We start from the raw sequence: 20,160 nt of genomic DNA on the forward strand, positions 1-20,160 counted from the left end.
GGGAACCCCAGCCCTTGCTTGAAAATATGTTATCAATTGTGATGCACACAGCACCTGCATTTATGATGAAACTTACACATGCACTATCACTCGAGCCCTGCAACCAAAACCTTAACTTCCGACCACGCAAAAACTATCTACCAAGCAGCAACAGCTCAAAGCTTGAAAATCTTGTAAACAGGGACACACAGCCATCTGGTGGGGCACTGCCCCCCCCTTCACAATGACAAAAATACGGATTAAAAAAACAAATAAACAAAGGCACCATTTCTTGACTCTCAGACTGACCACCCTGCAAACTTTGTGGTCGCAAAATGTCGCTGGAAGAAAGCCAAACATTTCATAACAACAATAATAATAATAATCCTGTTAAAACAATTGCTGCGCGTGTAGAGATGAAAGCCGCACACTCAGACCGAGCAGCTGACATGCAAAATACTGCAGGCTGGTCTTTTGGCACTCTGTCTGCTCTCTTTGCATGTACATTCCCACTCAAGATTCATGGATACACACATTTTGCTAGATTACTCAATTTGTTATAGTGCCAAAGCTGAACGTCTGATTTATGAACAGTCAAGAGGCTGCGAGAGCCCATTAACCAGCACAAGCGTGGCGGGGCGAGATGTTCACCATATACATCAAAATACAAGATAACACTCTGCAATATATCGTCTTTGTGTCAAGAAGTTTCTTGCCGTATGATAATTTAACTCCACGCTATACGTATCTCGTACGTGGATATTAATATGTCACTTTTTGACAGATATGTCAAAACGTGATGACAGTGAGAGCGAATGTTGATAGAATGACAAACTGCAACAGGTGACAAGGTGGTCAGGAGTCAGGAAAAAATGTTAGCGAGGAAACTATCAGGATTGTTTAAGTTTTACTTCATAAAATGGTCATGGTAATTACGTTTGTAGGTTATAGGTCAGTGACCTGCTGATACACAGTTTGGATGATTGATGGTAGTAAGGTTTTGCATATTCATTTTCCAGCACTTTTAAGATGGGACGCAGAAAGGGTTTTGGAGCAGGCACCATTTTTGGATTTACGATTTGGAATTGTAAGCTTGTTATCATTAAAAAAAAACGGACTAGTGGTAATCAAAGAAAGCTGAATCCATAAGTTTCTTCATTATTCTCCATCGTTATCATGACAACATCCAGAACTGTCAGTTCCACCTGAAAGAAATTAACTTCATTAGAATTCAGAAGTAGTAGGTAGGGTTCTTCATCTGAAAAAGATCCAAGTTACTGCAACTCTGGCTTGAAAGTTGAACTACTTTTAAAGCCTAAAACTGTCTTAAGACCCTAATTTAAAACATTAACCCTTTATTGAAATCCCAACCCTGCCATGAAATTAATTTGACACCCTAGGCCTGGCTTGAAACCCTACTTTTAAATCCTAATCCTGTCTTGAAACCCTAAACCATGCCTGACAATTTAAAATCCTTGCAAATGGAACTGGCTTGATATCCGAAGTTAAAATGCTAATCCTTGCCTTACAATTTTTCAAACCCATTTTGAAACCCTAAACCTGCGCGCTTAAACTGTACCGGTAATTTAAAACTTTAAATTATGCTTTATGTTTGAAGCCTGGACTTGAAACCACAACTACTGTTTAAGGCTCTAACCCAGGTTTGAGACCCTAACTTGAAAGCATAGCACTAACCCTCAAACATTAACTTCTTTGAAACTCTAACCTCTTCCCAAAACCCTACTTAGAAGCCCGAACCCTGGAATAGAGCTGGCTAATTTGAAACCAGAACCCAGCCTTGAAACCCTAATCTGAAACTCCAAACTTGCCCCGTTAAAAACTGCTAGTTAAAAAATAAACCAATATTGCTCAAAAATGAGACCGACCTGTTACTTGGGTCAAATTTTATTTTATTATTATTATTAATACAAAAAAAATGAAAAAAAAGAGAGTTGGGTTGAATTGACCCAAGTAGCGAAGCAGTCCAAATTTTGACAAATTTCGGGGTTATTTGACCCAGCAGTTTTACAAGTGTTTCATAAATGTATTATTTGAAAAAATATTGTGAGAAATAACATGACATCATTTTTTGACACCCTAATACTGTTGCCGGGTTCATGTATTATTTTTGACACGTTAAACCATTTTTTTTTTTTTTTTTAACATTTGCAAGACAGTTGAACGTGTTACTGAGACTTTTGTACTAGAGTTAGAAAATATTATCTTTATCTGTTAATTGCTGCAACGGATTGCGTTCAACTCTAAAGACTCCGGATGTCAGCCGAGCTCTACTTGAGTTTACTGAACGTTCTCGGAGCGTAATTCCATTTCGCAAAGACACCGAAAGGCAGCGAGGCGTGGATTCATTCGGGAGATCATCACAGATGTTGCAGATGCCAGCATTCTCATCTCGACGCCGGCGTGTAGTCATTTCAGCGATTTGACAGGTACATCCCCTTTCGACAGAGGCAGCCTATTACAAAACGTGTGTGTGTCTCTCACATGCGAGCTGAGCTGTGACAGCTTCACTCGGCAATGCTGGCACACAGTGGCTTTCAGTCAACTGAATTACGCTGAATGTGCAAATGACGCCATGAAGCAATTGTGAGGGCGATGGATCAGATCCTTAAAAAATGCAGATGCATTGCAATGAAGCTGAATCTTGTGGAAAACTTCGTTCATTTCAGTAGTTCACTCCAAATATGAAACTCATTATAGGCTACACATTTGCAAAGACAGAGAATGAAATATTTCAATTTGAAGCCAACAGATTCAACGGGTTATTACACCGTGAGTGTAAATGCTAATCATTAGCCCACTTATGGCGTTTTCCATTATGTGTTAGCATTAAGCAAGCAGAGACATTCCAAAGTAAAAGTTGCGGACATAAAATACGCAACTTGTTTGATTTTTAGTTTTAGTTTGACAATAAACTTCAACTGGGAGAGTTTCAAACAGTTTGACGCCTCTTTTGACAAACTGCTGCTTACGGCATCAAGAAGTGGCTTGAGATGAGCTTGCTGCCACCAGCATCATGTGCAACTGGGAGTTCAGTTCCTTGCTCAAGGACACTTTGACATGGTCACAACTTTTAGGTTTGGAGTCGATCGCGCTATCCTACGAACCACGAGGGAAATGAGGAAACGGTTAACACGATTCAAGGGGGCACCGTGAGGTCTGATGAAGGAAGTCCTGGCTTAGTGCATTAGAAAATATAGATAAGTGGCCCAGACCGCTCAGAGGAGGAGGTTGGCCTATTACGGAACAAATGGCTCGGAGAGCAGAACAAGCTTCCCGGGAGTGAATTTGGAGGAATTAATGCATTCCAATTCTCAGTGATGAGTGTGAGTTCCACTGGCAGACATCCTCCCCCCTTTGCAAAAGACGGCAGCCTGAGGTGCTGCGTGCATGACATTTGGACGCCTAAAAAAGATCTACGGCGGAGTGGAGTGGAGACGGGGATGGGGGGGCGTTGGTGACTTGTCAGCGTGACAGGAAGACGTTGGCGCACAGCTAATTGGGGAGGGTAAAAACATGAGACCCATGGGGAAATTCAGTCTGGACGAAGAATCCCGGTCAAAATTGGACGGATGGATTGATCATGTATCAATGGAAGGACGATAACTGAATTTTAGAGGGATTACTTTTTTTTAACTGATATTATAGGCCTATATGAAAGGATATTGGACAGTGGATGATTGTGGATCACTTAAAAGGAAGAATGGCTGAAATACCGATTGCTAATGATAAACAGATGATTGCATGCATGTATGTCGACAGGATGCTCATGGCCGGGTGGATGGATTGGACGGATGTTGAAAAGATGACTAGAAATACAATAGCCGAACATCTAAAAGTCACACATAGTTCACACATTGGCTGCTAGCTAATTGTGTGTCTGTGGTAATCATTTATTATCATATCATTGATCTTACATAAATGACATCAATTATCTCCATGGCGGGCTCTTATAAAAGAGCGTTAACACATTAGTTCAACGGCTCTCACCTCTCCGAGATGTTAACGGATCTCCAAATTCATCAACTTTAAGATCCTATGAATATTAAATATTGTTGTAAGGTGCCGCATACGACGAGCCATATGGGTAAATTATGAGACATGAGCCCATTAGCCCCGCGGGAGGTCCTGCTAAATGGTCCGTGGGCCTCATCTGGATCGCCATTTAGAAAGACGATGCTAATGCTAATGGCTCACAACAAAGCCCAACGGAGAGCGGCACATATAGTAAGTTGCCTCCATTACAGACTTTTTGTGCGGCTGCATAATTCTAGTGCGCGGCATGAGCTGCATGCAGGGGGCGCTATTGACATTACATCAAGAATAATGCAATCAATAATTAGCAAACCAACAATTTGTATGTATTTATTTATTTTAACCCGTGCTTTGGGATATGGGATTTTGGCTTGTGCAGCTCTCATTTCTCAACTGATTATCTTCAAACATCAATCCATCCATCCATCTACCTACCCACCCTGATTTTGTGGGTAGGTACCTAGCAATCTAGCTACCTAGGTAGCAAACTAGCTACCCACCCACCTACCTACCTATCTATCTATTCTCAAAGAGAAGAAACCGCGTTCAACACTTTAGATTGGTGAATAATTTGTCAAAAATAACACTCGCATGTGACGATTCGGAATTAGCAATAGTTGAGACTTTTTTTGTGTAGTTTTTTTAAAACGTTAATGTTACCAAATTGTGACCTGTTGGGTTAGTATAGTTCTGTATATTTACAGATTATTCTAGATATCAGAATGTGTAATGTGAGTGTTGTACTGTAATCTAGTAGACCTCGCGGTGACATGATTTCCTCCTTACCGACCAGCACATCCCGCCCATTACTCGTAACACAACACAACACAATCTGTGCAGAAGGCGTGCGCCGTGGCGTGATATACACCTTCACATTAGGTGCTGATCAGAATTGGCTCGCTTGTGTTGAAGTATGGCATTGTGGTGACAGGCCCCCTCCCTCCCATGGAGATCATTTACACAGCCACGAGTGGAGAGGTCTGACAGTAAATTGCGCAAGCACAAAGTCACCAGCACAAAGTGCAGAGGAGGCAGAACGCAGAGGGGGATAGGGGGGGATGGGGGGCGTTGGGGGGTGACTTATCTCTTATCTGAGGCTGCGTTAACACTGCGGGTCTTTTAATGCCTCAATTCCCATTTAGTGCCTGATTTCTTTTGATGGTCTATTTACTTTTACTTTCAAGTCAGCCATGTCCACATTGCTCTTTAAGCAGTCAGGGTTTGTTCCATTTTGGTGTTGCCATCACTTCTTGAGAAAACGGGAGGATTACTGCAACTGTCCTGACTTTGTGGTTATTACGAGGCGCTGCAAACCTTGCATGTTTGCAGCTAGATTCTATAAAAAAAAAACCTTGAAATCAAATGCAATAATCTTCCGTTTCTCTGCACTCTACATCTGGTGGGTTGCCAGGTTTACGCACACGACACACACAAAAAGATTTCTTTCAAAAGCAAAGCGAAAAAGCAGATTTTCAAAAGTAAACAGGAAAGACTTGTCAAGTCACGCCGCTCAAGTCGAGGTCCATGAAGAACAAATCAAAATCTAGTCGAGTCTTTCACAAATTTTCGCCAAGTAGCAATTTACTGTAAATGTGGCAAGTCATGGGAGTAGCGTTCAAAACATCTGCCGCAATGTAGAACTAATCTACAATGCTGCTCTTGCAGTTACTGCCATTAGAGTACAGTCGTCAGTGGCATCTGTATTATATATTCACGAGAACGAATAAGAATGATATAATTGAGTACGTTTAATCAATGGATGCCTGTTTGCTTACAGGGGCTCAGGCTGAGGTTGTTTTTTCTCCTCTCCCTCCCTTATTTTTTTTTTTATTTTTATCTGTGAAAACAGGGCGCTGTAAAAGACTACTGCCACAAGCAGAAGTGGGATCGATAATGGTATGGGAATGACTAAATTGTTATCAAAGGGACCGGAGTACAGGTGTACCTAAAGAAATGCCCCCTTTTGGAGTAGTGATAGAAAAGTTCGCCTGTGTACAAAACGACGCGCTTTTACTTGCTCTTGTGTTTGCTCGCACGGGTGACGCGAAGACCCAACAGCAGATTGCTTGATTAAAAGTAGAGTAACTTCTCAGGGAACGGTAATGCACTGACAATCCCGCGCTGTTTACTTCAATCAGGGAAGGTTTGTAATTAAACTGTGCCTGGGCTGACTGCAGAGTGGATGTTTGGACATCTGTTCGCTTCCTTCACTATGCCGCCGGCGCACAACTTCAGAGTGGAGAGTTAACGTTTCGAGGAATATTGATTTGTAAAGAACTCAACCTGGAGTCTTACACAGGAAATGAATGTGTCTCATAAAAGTTAACAAGAATTCTCCGAATTTTTCAATGCTGTTACATTATTATGGTTTCATCTGATGAGACTTTGGGACAGGTAATGATGAATGAAATGAATTACTTTTTTTTGTGGGAAAGTTGCAAAAATGTGCTTGTTTTTTTTTTTGGGAGCCATAAATGCTTGAATGTGCAACTTTATTTGGATCTTGACCAGAATATAATGACTTCTTCCTTGGCCAGGGCAGCCAACACTTTGCAAAGCCTCGTGGGTAAGAAGAAAATCAGAACACCTCTTGCTCATGTCTTGGCAACAAAATGCTCGCCAATATGTGCTAGTCGCCAGTTTGCATGAACTCCTCATTTGAAAGGCTAACTTAAAACCCTACCTCTGACTTGAAACCAACCTGTTCTCAAAACCCCAACACAGGTTTGGAATCCTAATTTCAGCCAAATTAGTATCCCCCAACCTTGTATCAAAACCGAAGATCAACCTTGTTTCAAATGGAATCCCTTGCTTTAAAAAACTCATTTGAAAACCCTAATCTTGCCCTGAAAACCCAATCTTTTAAACTTTATATTGAACCCTAACCATGGCTTGAAGCCCTATTTTGAAACCCTTGTATATCCTTTCTAATACTACCTTTCATATAAAAATCCTCTGCAATGCGTGCATGTCGAGTAGTAGTATTCCCCCAAAGCATCATTTTCTAATTATTCACTGAAATCAATTACGTAAACACTGGACACATAAAAGTGTATTGGAACAAAGCATAAATGAGGAATAATTCTAGGATTATACTTCATCCATCCATTGACCGCCCTGCAGATAAACACGAGCAGCAAGCTGCTGCTTTGCGGGCAGCGCGTGATGGGACGTCATGGTGAGCTAGCCTTCATCTGGCCCAGCAGGGGGCCGGTGGGGGTCTGCACTGGCGGAGCACGTTGTCCGAGCACCACCACTTATCTCCTCACCCAGAGTGTTTGGCTTCCGTCCGGGTTCGGCCTCCACGTGCGATTCATCGGCGTTCTTTTGTGCGCACGGCAGCTAATACCTGAGCTACGGGCCAAAGCTCGGGAGCATCTTATCGCACTCAAGCAAGCTCCTGGCCCACCAATGGAGGCCGCTCTTGTTGGGGGCGCAGGGCTCGCCAGCCTTATCTAAGCGGACGCAGCACTCCTGCTATCCCCTGGAAGTCGGCGCAAGCCTCCCAGATTAGCATCCCGACCGCAGCCCCCCCCACAGTCCATCTCCCCGCCCCTCCCAAAACGCCCTCGGATATACATCATTACTGTGATTATTGCTGTTTATCGGGCTGATGAGCACAGAGGCAAGCATCGGGGGCCGCTGCGCGCAGGGGCAGCTTTGTTCTGGTCCTATGTTTGTTTGGTTCACGGCTTTGTCACGGAGGTAACGAGGATGCCTATCAAGCGTGTGCTAACAGGCCTCTGGGGGCAAGGGAGGGGGACGCGGGGGTGGAACAGAGGAGGGCTTTCATTCCAACAGGAGGATTTGAAGCAGGATCACATTTACAACATCCTCGATCCGGTTTAGTCTTTTAGCTTTTTGCACAATGTGACACGACATAAGCCTCACAGCTCTTTGTTTTTGAACACATGAACTGTACGTTCTTGTGAATCAATCCCCCTACCCTCATAAAGAGAGCCTTTAATCTAGCTGACACCTGCTACGCAACGAGCAAACACAGCCGATAGATGTACAGTTGTGTTTTAAAGTATACATACCCTTGGGGTATGCAAACTTATGAACACAACTGTAAATGTACAAAAGCTACCGTAAACGCCGCTTAATGACACAAATGCTATGGATTATCACAGAAATTCACACGCACATCTCTACTCAGGTCAACTTCAACCTCTGAAAATATCGAAACACTTTGGCATTTTATGGGCATTAAGATTTTGTCTCACCATACAGTGTGCTCATAAATTTAAACTTCCAAGCATAACTGGAAATATAAGGAGGGTAACAAAAACCCATATGAATGTATCGAACACCCGGGGTCAGAGTGCGCAGGGGTCAATCGCCTGGCGTTTAGTCAGGGCAGTTGGCGATTATTTGTAGTCAATGAGGTTGAATGACCAAATATCAGCACCGCCAATCAGTCTATGCCTAGATAAAACCCTAATTTTCGGTTGGCTTGATACCCTCATTTAAAACCACCCCCTTGTTTTGAAACCTAAATTTGGAACCCTGACTCCTGTTTGCAACCCTGATTTGGAACTCTGACACTGGAATGAAACCCTACTCTGTTAAATAGTAGCCTGTATTCCAATAGAGGCCATTGCTCAACATGATTAAATATTATTGTAGTGCCCCTTACTGGCTGCGCGCTTACCCATTCACACAACTGTCTTGTCCCGGGTATTAAAAACTTTACGAGAAATAATGTAATGCTGCAGATTAACGCGTCTTTATGCGCTTACACAATGTCTTAGAGGTGAACTGTTCAATTAAAGCAGGCTGCTGTTGTTTTATCCTAAACCAACAGCGGGGCATCTGTTGGTCTACGAGTACAAACAGGCATCTTAATTAATTCAAAAGGGGCTTTAAGCAAGGAATTATTCAAATCAAACTCGGTGCAAGAAATTGAGTTGGAATGTGTTTGAAATACAGGAAGTCAAACAGTGCAAGGGGAGAAAAGGCGTTTAATTAAATCCCTGTCGTCGTCGTTAGCGTGCGCCCCGGTCACAGCTTACATGTGACGTGCTAAAAAGCTGACAAGCACTTTTATTCCAAAGTTATTAACTTTTTAAGCACCCAATTACATCTACTGTTGTGCCAGCACCCAGCTTAGAATCTTCCCTGGCAACTTTGGCTCATGGGGGAATCATTGTCCTCGCCCCTCGAGTGCACCCAGTCAAGCCCTAATGTTCAGACTCTTTTTACCAACTCCCTGCCACCATACAATTTAAAAAGAAAAAGGGGGGGGGGGGGTAAAAACACATGACAGGCGCTGTCCTTGCAGTTGGTGTTTCAAGAAGACTAAACCACTGGTTGAGCAGATGCTCCACAGTTTCCACTTGGCTGCAGTACCGTTTGTTTGTATTTGCTGCCTTCAGTCTCCTTACCATGGTCGAGCGAGGCAGCTGAGCCGAAGTGGTACTTCGAAACTGGAAAAGAATGTCAAAGGACTGGATTAGATTTGTTTGGCCCTTGGAAGCCCGTTTTGCATTGAGGCCTGAAGACTTCAATGCATGTGTTACAGGTCCATGCGTTCCACAGTAACAAAAAGGTAACCTGTATGTGCAGGGAGAAAGTAGAAACGAATCGCATGATGTGCGGTGCTCTCTCTCCAGATTACGCCTGAAGTTGTTTTATTAAACACACCACATCCAGTATAATCACTTTCTACAGTCTTCTAGGCGCTTTCACAAATTCACCACTTACAGTATTTTACAATCTTCAAAAGAATTACAATATTAATTTCCCAAAACAAATAAAAATGTGTTCAAATGTTAATTTTTCAATCAAATGAACTGACTTTGTAATGAAATTACATCTGTTCACAGTATATCACTGTCCAAAAAATATTTTGCCTTAGTCTAACTCAATGACAGTAAATGCCTTGCTTCTACAGTATTCTATACCTTTAATTTACCCTTCTGTAATCAATACAGCTCACTGAAAAGACTCATTAAATATTTGTTTTACACATTTCAATATTTTAGCTAAACAGAAAAACACTATTACATAAAAAAAAAAATCCTATTCATGAAGCTATTATTTAAATCCTAGTTCTTATAAATTCGAATAGGCTACAGATGGCAAATTTCAACAACATTCAATGAGTTCGGCCAAACACAATGACGTCATTGCAAAACAAAAGACACATTTATAGCAAGTTTGTTGTTAAAGTTAGGACAGCTACTCTAGCCCCTCTAGATAACCACACACTCAAATAAAGCTTCAAAACAGAGGCAGTTGGACATTATTTACTGTTTACTGACCTGAATTTGCAGGTGGGAAGCAAAAACAAAACAGACGACATGCGAAGCTCCCTTTTCAGATTGTATCTGACGAACGACAGCAAAGTCCCGCCTCCTAACAGATCTTGACCCGGAACAAGTAAATCAACTACATCCGCCTCCTATTTTAATCACACAAACAAATATTATTTACTATATTAAGGTTGCGAAAATTATCATTTTGACATCGGCATAAAGGTAAACAACAGTATAAATAATATTAGAAAATAAATTACCCGTTTAGTAATTAATCAAAATTACACATTTTCACCATACAAATGAAGGTGGTGGTCACCACTTTAGATGTGTCACACAAGATTATTATAGTTAACAAAAACATAACTGTAACTATAAGATAGCTATAATTACTGTGTAAAGTATTTTCGTCTTTGTCAAGTAAACATACAGGAGCTTTCAGAGTTCATTTTAGTTAAGTATATGACTGCACCAGTAATTTGAGAATTGTAGTTTATGTGACTGTTTTACACAACACTTACCTTTCTAAAGTAATTTAGTCTCTGCAATTTGAATTTTTTAAGATTCTTGCATCCTTGCTTTCAAAAGCACACACACACACACGCACACACACACAAAGTCCACTTGCTGCATCGCCCAATATTTGGGCTGCACCCTTAATCGTGTCAACTGAAATAAGCCATTCCAGACTCCAAAAGTCGAAAAAATATATTTTAGTCTGAATGAACACGTTAAGTGGGATTTTGCCTATGTTATGTGACGCCAATACAACCATCTATCTAAATCTCCCTCGAGCAATCAAACTTTGCTTCATACCAAAAAAAATAAAAACAACCTTTCCTCTTTAATTTGAAAAAGGCAGAGTGGGGGCTCGCTCAAGAGATCCTGCAACAAAAGGACACTTAATTCCTCCAGTAAGCTACTGTAGCAAGCGGGCCTGATGACTTAAAACTGACGTGACAGTCTCACGCAAACTCTGTGTTTGACAAATATATACTGTATTTGCTTTTAATCTTCTTATTGAGTCCAACTCTGGCTAAGAGGAAAAATGGAAATCACATACAAATGAGGAGTCATTCTAATTTGCTCCGTCTGCTTGTCTGTGTCCAATTTTTAAAGATGCGCATGGTGAAATGACCAGCACGCTATAAAGAAGCTCGTAGCAGGCGGACCAGCGACGCAAGGGGAAAAGCTTCATTTCTTCTCTCGCTTTGAATGAGCTCCAATTATGCGTTCCAACAAAGGCAACACGTGTGCGGAATTACACCTTCTTCAAATCCATTATATGCCCATTTACATACACGTGTTAAGTACAGTAGATATAAAAAGCCTGTACATCCCTGTCCCAAAGGTAAACGAGCGCAGTGAGCCTTACGCCTGCACGGAAATCAGGATACACCGGCGTTTCTGCATTCGCTTTCTATGGGAAAAAAAAAAATCCTGGCAAGAAGTGAAGCAGCTTTTAGGCTTGTCAAAAAATCTAGTACCATAAGCATGCCTTATTATTTGCTACAGGAAGTGCACAGAGCTGTGTGTATACCGGCAAAAAAATCCATGGCGGAATACACCGATTTGATCTCCTGTGAATTATGGCTCAAAAACTGTGATTGCACGGCCACAGCAGTGAGGCGTTCAATTTAAACAAATGTGCCGCCATCAGCATGGACTCATCCGCTCATCTTGATACAAATTGACATGTGTAGAGGAGGACTGAACACAGCATGCGCATTGCTTAACTGCATTGGAGGCTGTTATTCATAATTCCGTTTCTATGGCGACGACAGCCCTAATATAAGGGCTCGCGGCGCGTGCCAAACAAAGCCAAACCTCAAGCCGGTCGCAAATGGGAGGCGATTTGTCCCCGAGCACGACTCAGATCGTTTTTGCTAGCTTCAAACTGGGGCTGCGCTGAGATGCGGGCGTCCATCACGCATGTTCAGTGAACTCCTAACAGGATGGGAACATTTCTTTATAAGTTGCATGTGAATGCTTAACTCTTTGACTGCCAGACGTTTTCAGAAACGGGACGTCGCCAGTGCCAGCCGATTTAAGCATTTTGACTGATCTTTCAAGGTCCACAGAAAATGTTGTGTTTGGACTATGGAAACACACATACTACCAAATGAAAGATTTGAACTCTCATCTTTCATCAGAAAAAAAAGTTTGTTTCTACCTTATTCCGTTCTTCAGTAATCAACAATAGAAAATGGTTAGTTTCACCGAAATGCTCTGTTTTGAAACAAAAAGTGGAGAAAAAGAGCTTTTTGTGAAACGATGTTATTTCATGCACTCTAGTGAATTCTACACTTCTTTTTGTCCATGAATGATGCCACAAACACCTAAACAGTGCTTTACTTCTGTAAAACACTTACCACCAACAATGAAAAAGTGTTTTTAGATTGCAAAATACATTTATTTCCATTCAACAGTGTAACAATTTGACAAAACAATTTCGCAAACTATTTACAAATGTGTGCAACTGTGGTACTATTTACAATTATGTGGATGTTCCAAATACAGTTTTTCTTTTTGTAACACTGCCCTGCGTGCAAGGAGACGGAGCAGGATTTGCACAACAGAGTAGTTTCACTTCGATTGTCCGTTTCGCATGCAGACGTTACACTTTCTTGATGGCCTTTTTTTCCGGGGAATAAATAGCAAATTGGCAGACTGTACCCACTCCTCCGATGAATATGCATTGGACTCGGGGTACTCTTCGTCGTCCGATTGAACGTCTGCCTGAGCTCCGCGTTTTCCGGTGTTAGCATCGATAGCCCGTGAACCTTTATGACGTCGTCATAGCCGCCGCGCCAGCGCTTCCAACTTCGGCGTCAACCTCGGAGTCACCATCATCATCATCGATGATGACCATCGTCGTCATCAATGTGCTCTTTAGCGTTTGTCGATGCCTTTCGTCTTTGAAAAAAATTCCCAAGTGTGAGCTGCTTGCAACCGGTCGCCATTGTTCGCTTCTTCAGCCATCTAGCTCCGCCTCACGTCTTCTACTGCCGCCTCAATGCTTCCAACCTCGGAGTCACCATCATCATCATCGATGATGATCTTCGTCGTCATCAATGTGCTTTTTAGCGTTAGTCGATGCTTTTCGTCTTTGAAAAAAACTGCTCGAGCGTGATCTGCTTGCAACCGGTCGCCATGTTCTCTTCCCTTCCCCAGCCATTGTCCCCTCTAGCTCCGCCTCACGTCTTCTACTGACGCCTACCCAATCTTGTCAAAAGAGAGTCATTGCTGCCATCTAGGGGCCAAAAATAGTCATTAGGCTAACTAGATCTGCTTGAAACTTTCACCACAGCTGGCCAAGGCTTTCCTCCACCTGTTTCAAAAAATAAAAATTAAATAAAATTGGATGACGTCTTTTAACGTCATTGGCGGCACTCCGTAGGTTTTTACTTGACGTCTTTTGACGTCCATGGCAGTGAAAGAGTTAAGAACTAAATCAATCTATCCATCCATAAAAGCTTTTATTTAACCAACCAATTGAAAACCTATTGAGACGAGGAGCCCTAATTTTGTGGCCAACGCAAGTGTAGCGCAAAGTGCAATCTAACTGTGTACATGAGTGGCGTTTTTTTTTCTCTTTTTTTTTGGTGCGTGTGTGTTTCTTTTGGTATTTTTGGTAGATGTGGGCAGATAGAAAGGGGCATTTGGCCATTGTGGGAGTGAACACGGCCAGTTTACTTCCTGGACAATGAAAACGGCTCCACTCGTTTGCTTTAAATTCAGTGCAGGAGAGTCTTTGACATGGCGGAAGCAGAAATAGATTTGCTGGAATCAGTGGGAAAAGTACTTTTATAAGAAACTGCAAGCAGACCTTCACTTATAAAAGATCAAGTGTCCCGGGGCGATCACAGATCACCGCTGTGAAGTGGGCATTTGGAGACTCCATTCCACGACAATTGTCTGTGTCCTTGTGTATGAATTCACCTCATTACAAAACAGTGTATAGTGTTAAAAAAAAAAGTGCTGTTCATTCAAATAATTGTTTGAATTGCTGGACAAAAGCTCAATTTGAGTCTAATTTTGAAAAATGTACTCATGTAAAATGTGGAAACCTTCAAAAAAGTAGGACTTGTTTCTGACTTCAAATGCTGAACACTTTGAAATCAGAATGATTAGAAAAACTGAAGGTAGATTTAAAAAAAAAAATGCCCCCCATTAATTCATGTGTTATTTATTAATTATGTGCTGAATCAGCTGACATTTTGTTGATCAGATGGTTTGAATGGCTTGTGAAATGATGAATTTGGGGTGATGATTACAATCAAGGCGAAAAATCTAACCTGGGAATGTTCCTGTGGATGGAATTGGATCATTTGAGAAATGTTAAAAGTAGAAATGCGTAAAAATTGCCACAATAACAAATACGTAATTTTGTTGCTCTTCAACATTCATGCAACAAAGCATGACATGGAAAGACAAGACGAAGAGTTGAGTAAGTCCAAGAATTCCAAAATCCCTCTTTTACTGTTAATCTATTCCGTTTTTTACAGCTCATTGACGCCATTTCCACCAACTTTGTCCCCCTGATATTTACACTCATTTGCATAATACTATTAGGACTTTTAAGATGATTTTGCATGAGAAAAACTCATTTAAAAAGGATTCGGTGAGTGTGTGTGTGGGGGTGAGGGGGGGTTGGGGGCTTACGTGGTCATAATGGCCATCCAACTGTGTAATTGGTCATTTCAAACTGTTGGGGCAATTTGATGACGACAGTGCGGCACATTGAAAGTGACTGACAGTTGAATGGAGAAGCAACATGGCCACTGCTAAAAGCAGATTATGTCAAGACGTCGCTTAAAAAAACAGAGCGGACGTGTGATCGATGACAACACAGGCCCCAAAACAAAAAAACCTCATTCCTCGATACTTTCTTAACCTTTGTGTCTGTTTTTTTGCAAAGAAGATTAGCTGTGAAGAATCCAAGTTAACTACGACCAGAGAAGGACAGCTGGTTTTAAAAGGGTGAAAATTGCTGGTGGGATTTTGCCGATAGCATCCGACACGCCGCCTTCTGCCGTAAAAGAGCGACAGGGATTGTGACCTTCTTTCTTTCTTTCACTTGACAGAGGTCACTGCATAGTTTATGTATGAATTCACACAGCCCGCTCAGCTGCTACCATTCCAGCGAGTACTTAAAACCCCCGCCGCAAGGGAAGAATAACCTTTTCTCAAACGGAAACGTCTTGTCACGTCGCGCTTAGAATGCCGTGGCAATAGTTGAACAACGAGGATCACGTTTATATTCACGTATAAATCCGCAAGTTTTCCAGTGGCTGAATTTGGATGTTTTTCACATTCCTAGATACACTTTAAGAACAAATGTACGGTTATATCAATCTTAAATACTCAGCCAATTCTGTCATTCACCACAGAAAAATGAAATGCATTTGAATTGAATTTTTATGTAAGTACACTCTTCTGTATTCAAGCATAGTGGCTAATGTCCCAAATGTTCGAAATTATTGTAGCCTATTTTATGTTGGCCATAGAGATCCTGATGTCACGTGACTATCTCTGAACACGCCCCCCTGTGGCAGGAAATTATTAGTGCAGCGTTAATGGAATTACCATGGCGTGGAGGGCGAAAACTAGCGTTTATCGTTTTACGTTTGGTTCTTTTTACTGAACATATAAACACAAAGAAAACATATTACGAGTCTAAAATATATCCGGCAACATTCCACCCAAGAGCATTGACAGTCACTTAGATGAAAAGGACATGATGTACATGCTCGAGGTGGACATGTTGGATTGCCGATGAAGCATCAGGAGGTTTTCTTTTTGTTTCAACTTGGCAACGCTGCTAGCGTGGAATTACTTCACACTACAATGGTTGCGCTATCGGCCATTTTGGGATGCGTGACGTCAAAGTCAGGATCTCTATTATGGTGGTATTTAGAGAGTATTTCTTTTGAGGTGGTACTAAATAAAAACTGCTAGAAACACTGTGTGACCCAAAACTTTTGAATGCTAATGTATATTTTGTGTGTGTTTTTGTTATTAGCGAAAAACAACAGTTAACTTCACTGCTTTTAATAGGGTTGGGCTGCACGATATTTGAAAAATATGCGAAGTGGGTTTTGAATACTGTGGTAAGGAAATGACATCTTTATTAAAATACTTTTTTTTTTTTACATGTGGCAAAATAAGCAGACTCAACATAGTCTTAGCTAATTTAATTGGAATTGCAATTAATTGTAATAATGTTGTGTAATTTAATACTTGATGGGTTGGACATTGACTTCAGAGACACAAATGTGTGCGTATAAGCAAATAAAAAATATACATTTTCCATATCTGTATGATTCTGTTGCCTTTGGGAGTGCAGTGCAAAAAAAAAAAAAAAAAAGAAGCCAGCACAAGTAATTCAATACCGAGAAAGCAGTGAGAAGAGAGAGTGCATAAAAGCTTGAAGTTTTTCTAACATCCACACTCTGGCAGCACTTTAAAAGCGTTATCTGATAGCTAATGACACACCTGGAATACCGACAGCACACCATTACTGTAAGGAGATTACCGCCGTGCGGATCTTAGGCAGGCTGCCGATTGGGCACTCCAGCTTCTCCTGAAAAGCCAAACAAGTTAAGTGAATGGGAAGAAGAATAGGAGATAGCGTTAGCACATTACACAGCGCTGCAACGGAAGTAAGGACTTTCGAGCCGACAAGGATTTGTAAAAGTTCCCGTCGGAAATGACATTTTCCCCACCCAACATTGCCCCACAACTGCTCTGCACGCCAACGCGTTGACGTCACAAGCGGCCGCAGAGAGTCGCTCAAGGCCGCTGAGCTTCAGTGTTACGCTCGTGTTCACAGATGACATATTGTATAAATCTCATGCGTTTGAATTATGCCCAGTGTTATTGGAAGGGCAGAGAGTGATTGGGCTCATCCAGTATGGCGAAGCAAGTCTTTGCTTAAGACTTCATGATGAGAGAAAAAAAAAAAGGCGTAAAATGAACTTCAACCCTGGCTAACAGAATAACTGTGTGTCACAGTTCCACGCAGTTTAAATGCACTTTGACCTTTACAGGTCAAATTTATTTTCAAAATGTCCAACTGTCCATTTTTTTATTAGTTTTTGCACTACTGGCTGTTCTCAAACAAGGAATGCTGAACTAGTGTGTGCGAGAAAAAGTTTTGCCATTAAAAAGAACATTTTGACTGGTAGAGCTACCTTTGTTGTCTTGTTCGGATGTCGATTCAAATCAATTGGATTTTTTTGTAGTATGAAGATTGCATGGTTAAAAGCTCCAAGCATCATGCTGGAAAAGTATTCTTTGTCAAATCTGCTTGTTTTTTGCTGGGACATTTAAACAAATCTCTTACAATGTTTGCATGGTAGACACTACTTTGACTGTTTCGTTTTCAGACGATCGAGCGTCTCTGCGTTGCCACCTCAGCCATCTTGCATGCTTTTGTTTACGCAGCGTTTTATGAGAATGTCGGCGCTGTAGCAAATTGAGCGGTGATATGTCGACATCTTCTCGCACAAATATTTGCAGTCTTTTGTCAGCACCAATTACGTTAAATATAAAATCTCGGCCCCCGTAGGAGCGGTGAATGACAGGCAGATAATTAATATCGTGGATGTCCGAAGTCGAGGGAGGCAATTGGGCATTTGCTTTGATTGTTACTAACTAAATCCACTATACCACACCTCTCAAAGCATAATATGTCATTAAAAACAGCTTATTGCTTTACATTCTCCATTAGCGTTATACTGTTAGTGAGCTCACATTATTTTTGACAGGCAAAAGCATTTCTTTTTTTTTTTCATTTGAGACGTTAAAAAATATTTGCCGGTCTGACTGTTTTATGCGAGTGATAATCGTCACAGTGGCCAAAACCTGACTAATTCAAATTAAACTGCACTAAAAAATGCATAATATATTCAAGTAAATGAGGCTACATGCTAAATAGTAAAGAGGCTGTATTCAAAATGTCCTGTTTGACATGTACAGAAGCAGCAGCAGCATTTTAAAACCATTCATTCGAATTTCAGCACACACAAAGACTCCTCCACAGAACATCACTTGTACTTTTCGAGCATTGACATTTGCAGTCAGCACAATTGCCGAGCAACTATTGACAGTTATTGACTGTTGTCAAAATGACCGAAGCACTGAAGAGGTAGCTTGCCCTCTTTATTACTGACTAGAGCTGTGCCTATAATCATAATTATACTGTACAGCCGCTACATTGCGCACACTTCCAAAATTGCACTAACTTGGCGTCAGCTGCAAAGTCCCCCGATAAAATCAATGCGCCGCTGCCAGCGCTGCTCACTCCCTCGGAAGCCACGCCCGGAGCTCTGACTGATGTTAATAGACGGCTGATGGTCGGCCTCAGTGCTGGAGCTTTGCCGCATTAAGCCATCAGTCAGTTCTCAATCCAACTGATGTGCACGCCTGCCGTACAGTATGCGGCTGACGACTTGTCTGGCAGTGCGCTAAACCGCTTCTGTTCTCTGACCTTGTGTCTCGTGTTGAAGGAACAGAAAGACAAAACAACAACAACACTGCTTGCCAACATGCAAAAACATCGCAGGTTAAAAGGAACTAAGGGATTTTGTAAAGTGCTACAAAAGGCAAAAATGCATCGGATGCTGCAGTATGTTTGCTGTGGTTATTATTGGGTTCACCCTAACCAATCTAGCAGATTTTTTTCACTATGTAATGCAAAACCTGACGTTATTTCATGGAAAGGCCTTTTCACACTGCACTTAGCAGGGCGCGATAGGTTGCTTTGTTGTGTCGCCATTTGACACATAAGGTGAACATTCGCGATGCTCTTGAAATTGAAAATGAATTCATTCTTGAGTGGAGTAATTTCAGTGTGTGCTAGCAGCTAAACATTTGACCAATCTTGTACAGAAAATGGAGGAAGTAGCAAAAGCGCTGCCCCGTGGGAACGTTAAAATGCATCCTGGTCGGGTGCTAAGCAACCACTTCCAAATATGGGCAAACTTGCCCAATACATTTGCAATAGTGTGAAAAACTAAAATTATTCATTTTATATCCAATACAGAGCAGTGATTTTTGATCAAATTTTTGTATTTGAAAAAGTCTTATGATGCAAAGAAATGTGTGTTTTTCTGAGTAATGTTTGTCTGACTTGGTTCACCTGCTGCCCGTCGTTTCATTTTGACGTTACAAACATATTCCACCAAAACTTTGTAATAGGGTAAAGTGTGCTTGTGTCACTTGATGATTCTGCATTAAAATAGTATATTTATATTCATTTGATGTTTAATACAGCCCTGTTGTTTATGTTGTCAAATTGATGTTTACAAAGTGCTTCCTATCATGATCAGAGTGTGGAGTTGGAGTTATTTGGTAGAGAACTGAAAAACCTCATTTGACTGTATTTTTTTGTTGCCACACAAAAAAAATTGTGTCCGTCCGAGTTCTTTTTGTTGTCCTTCCGCGGTTGTCTCAGGCAGCAAAGCCGGAAGCTGCCAAAGAAACAGCATAATGATTTTCTAGGCTTGCCATTTCTCGACAATAATATGCTATATGTGACCTCCCTAGTCTAAACATGACATTCTGATTAATATTGCATTTGTGGAATAAAAGTTATACTGCAAAGCAAAATGCAGCCATTTTTATCCATCTCACGGGGCGGCCATTTTGCCACTTGCTGTCGACTGCAGATGACATCAACGTTGCGCAGGGCTCAGGCAACGTCTAATCACAGCTCACCTGTTTTCTGAAGCTGTATCTGAGCAACATTGATGTCACCTTCAGTTGACAGCAAGTAGCAAAATGGCCGTCCCAAGAGATAGATAAAAATGGCACTCATATTCCACTAATGCAATATTAAACAGAATAACGTTGGCCTAATGAG

The 20,160-nt window shown here is 41.4% G+C and overlaps 1 long non-coding RNA gene across 1 annotated transcript in view; it reads right to left on the reverse strand.

Moving 5' to 3' along the window:
- LOC144057136 (uncharacterized) overlaps positions 1-20,160 on the reverse strand; it is a 35,333-nt gene that overhangs the window by 11,789 nt on the left and 3,384 nt on the right. The window contains exons 2-4 of the long non-coding RNA XR_013295171.1: positions 16,791-16,878; positions 10,299-10,438; positions 9,420-9,461 (exon numbers count right to left, since the gene is read on the reverse strand). This is a non-coding gene — a long non-coding RNA (uncharacterized LOC144057136). The remainder of the gene's footprint in view (positions 1-9,419; positions 9,462-10,298; positions 10,439-16,790; positions 16,879-20,160) is intronic.

Source organism: Vanacampus margaritifer, chromosome 8 (assembly GCF_051991255.1).
Source record: "Vanacampus margaritifer isolate UIUO_Vmar chromosome 8, RoL_Vmar_1.0, whole genome shotgun sequence".
Lineage (NCBI taxonomy): Eukaryota > Metazoa > Chordata > Actinopteri > Syngnathiformes > Syngnathidae > Vanacampus > Vanacampus margaritifer.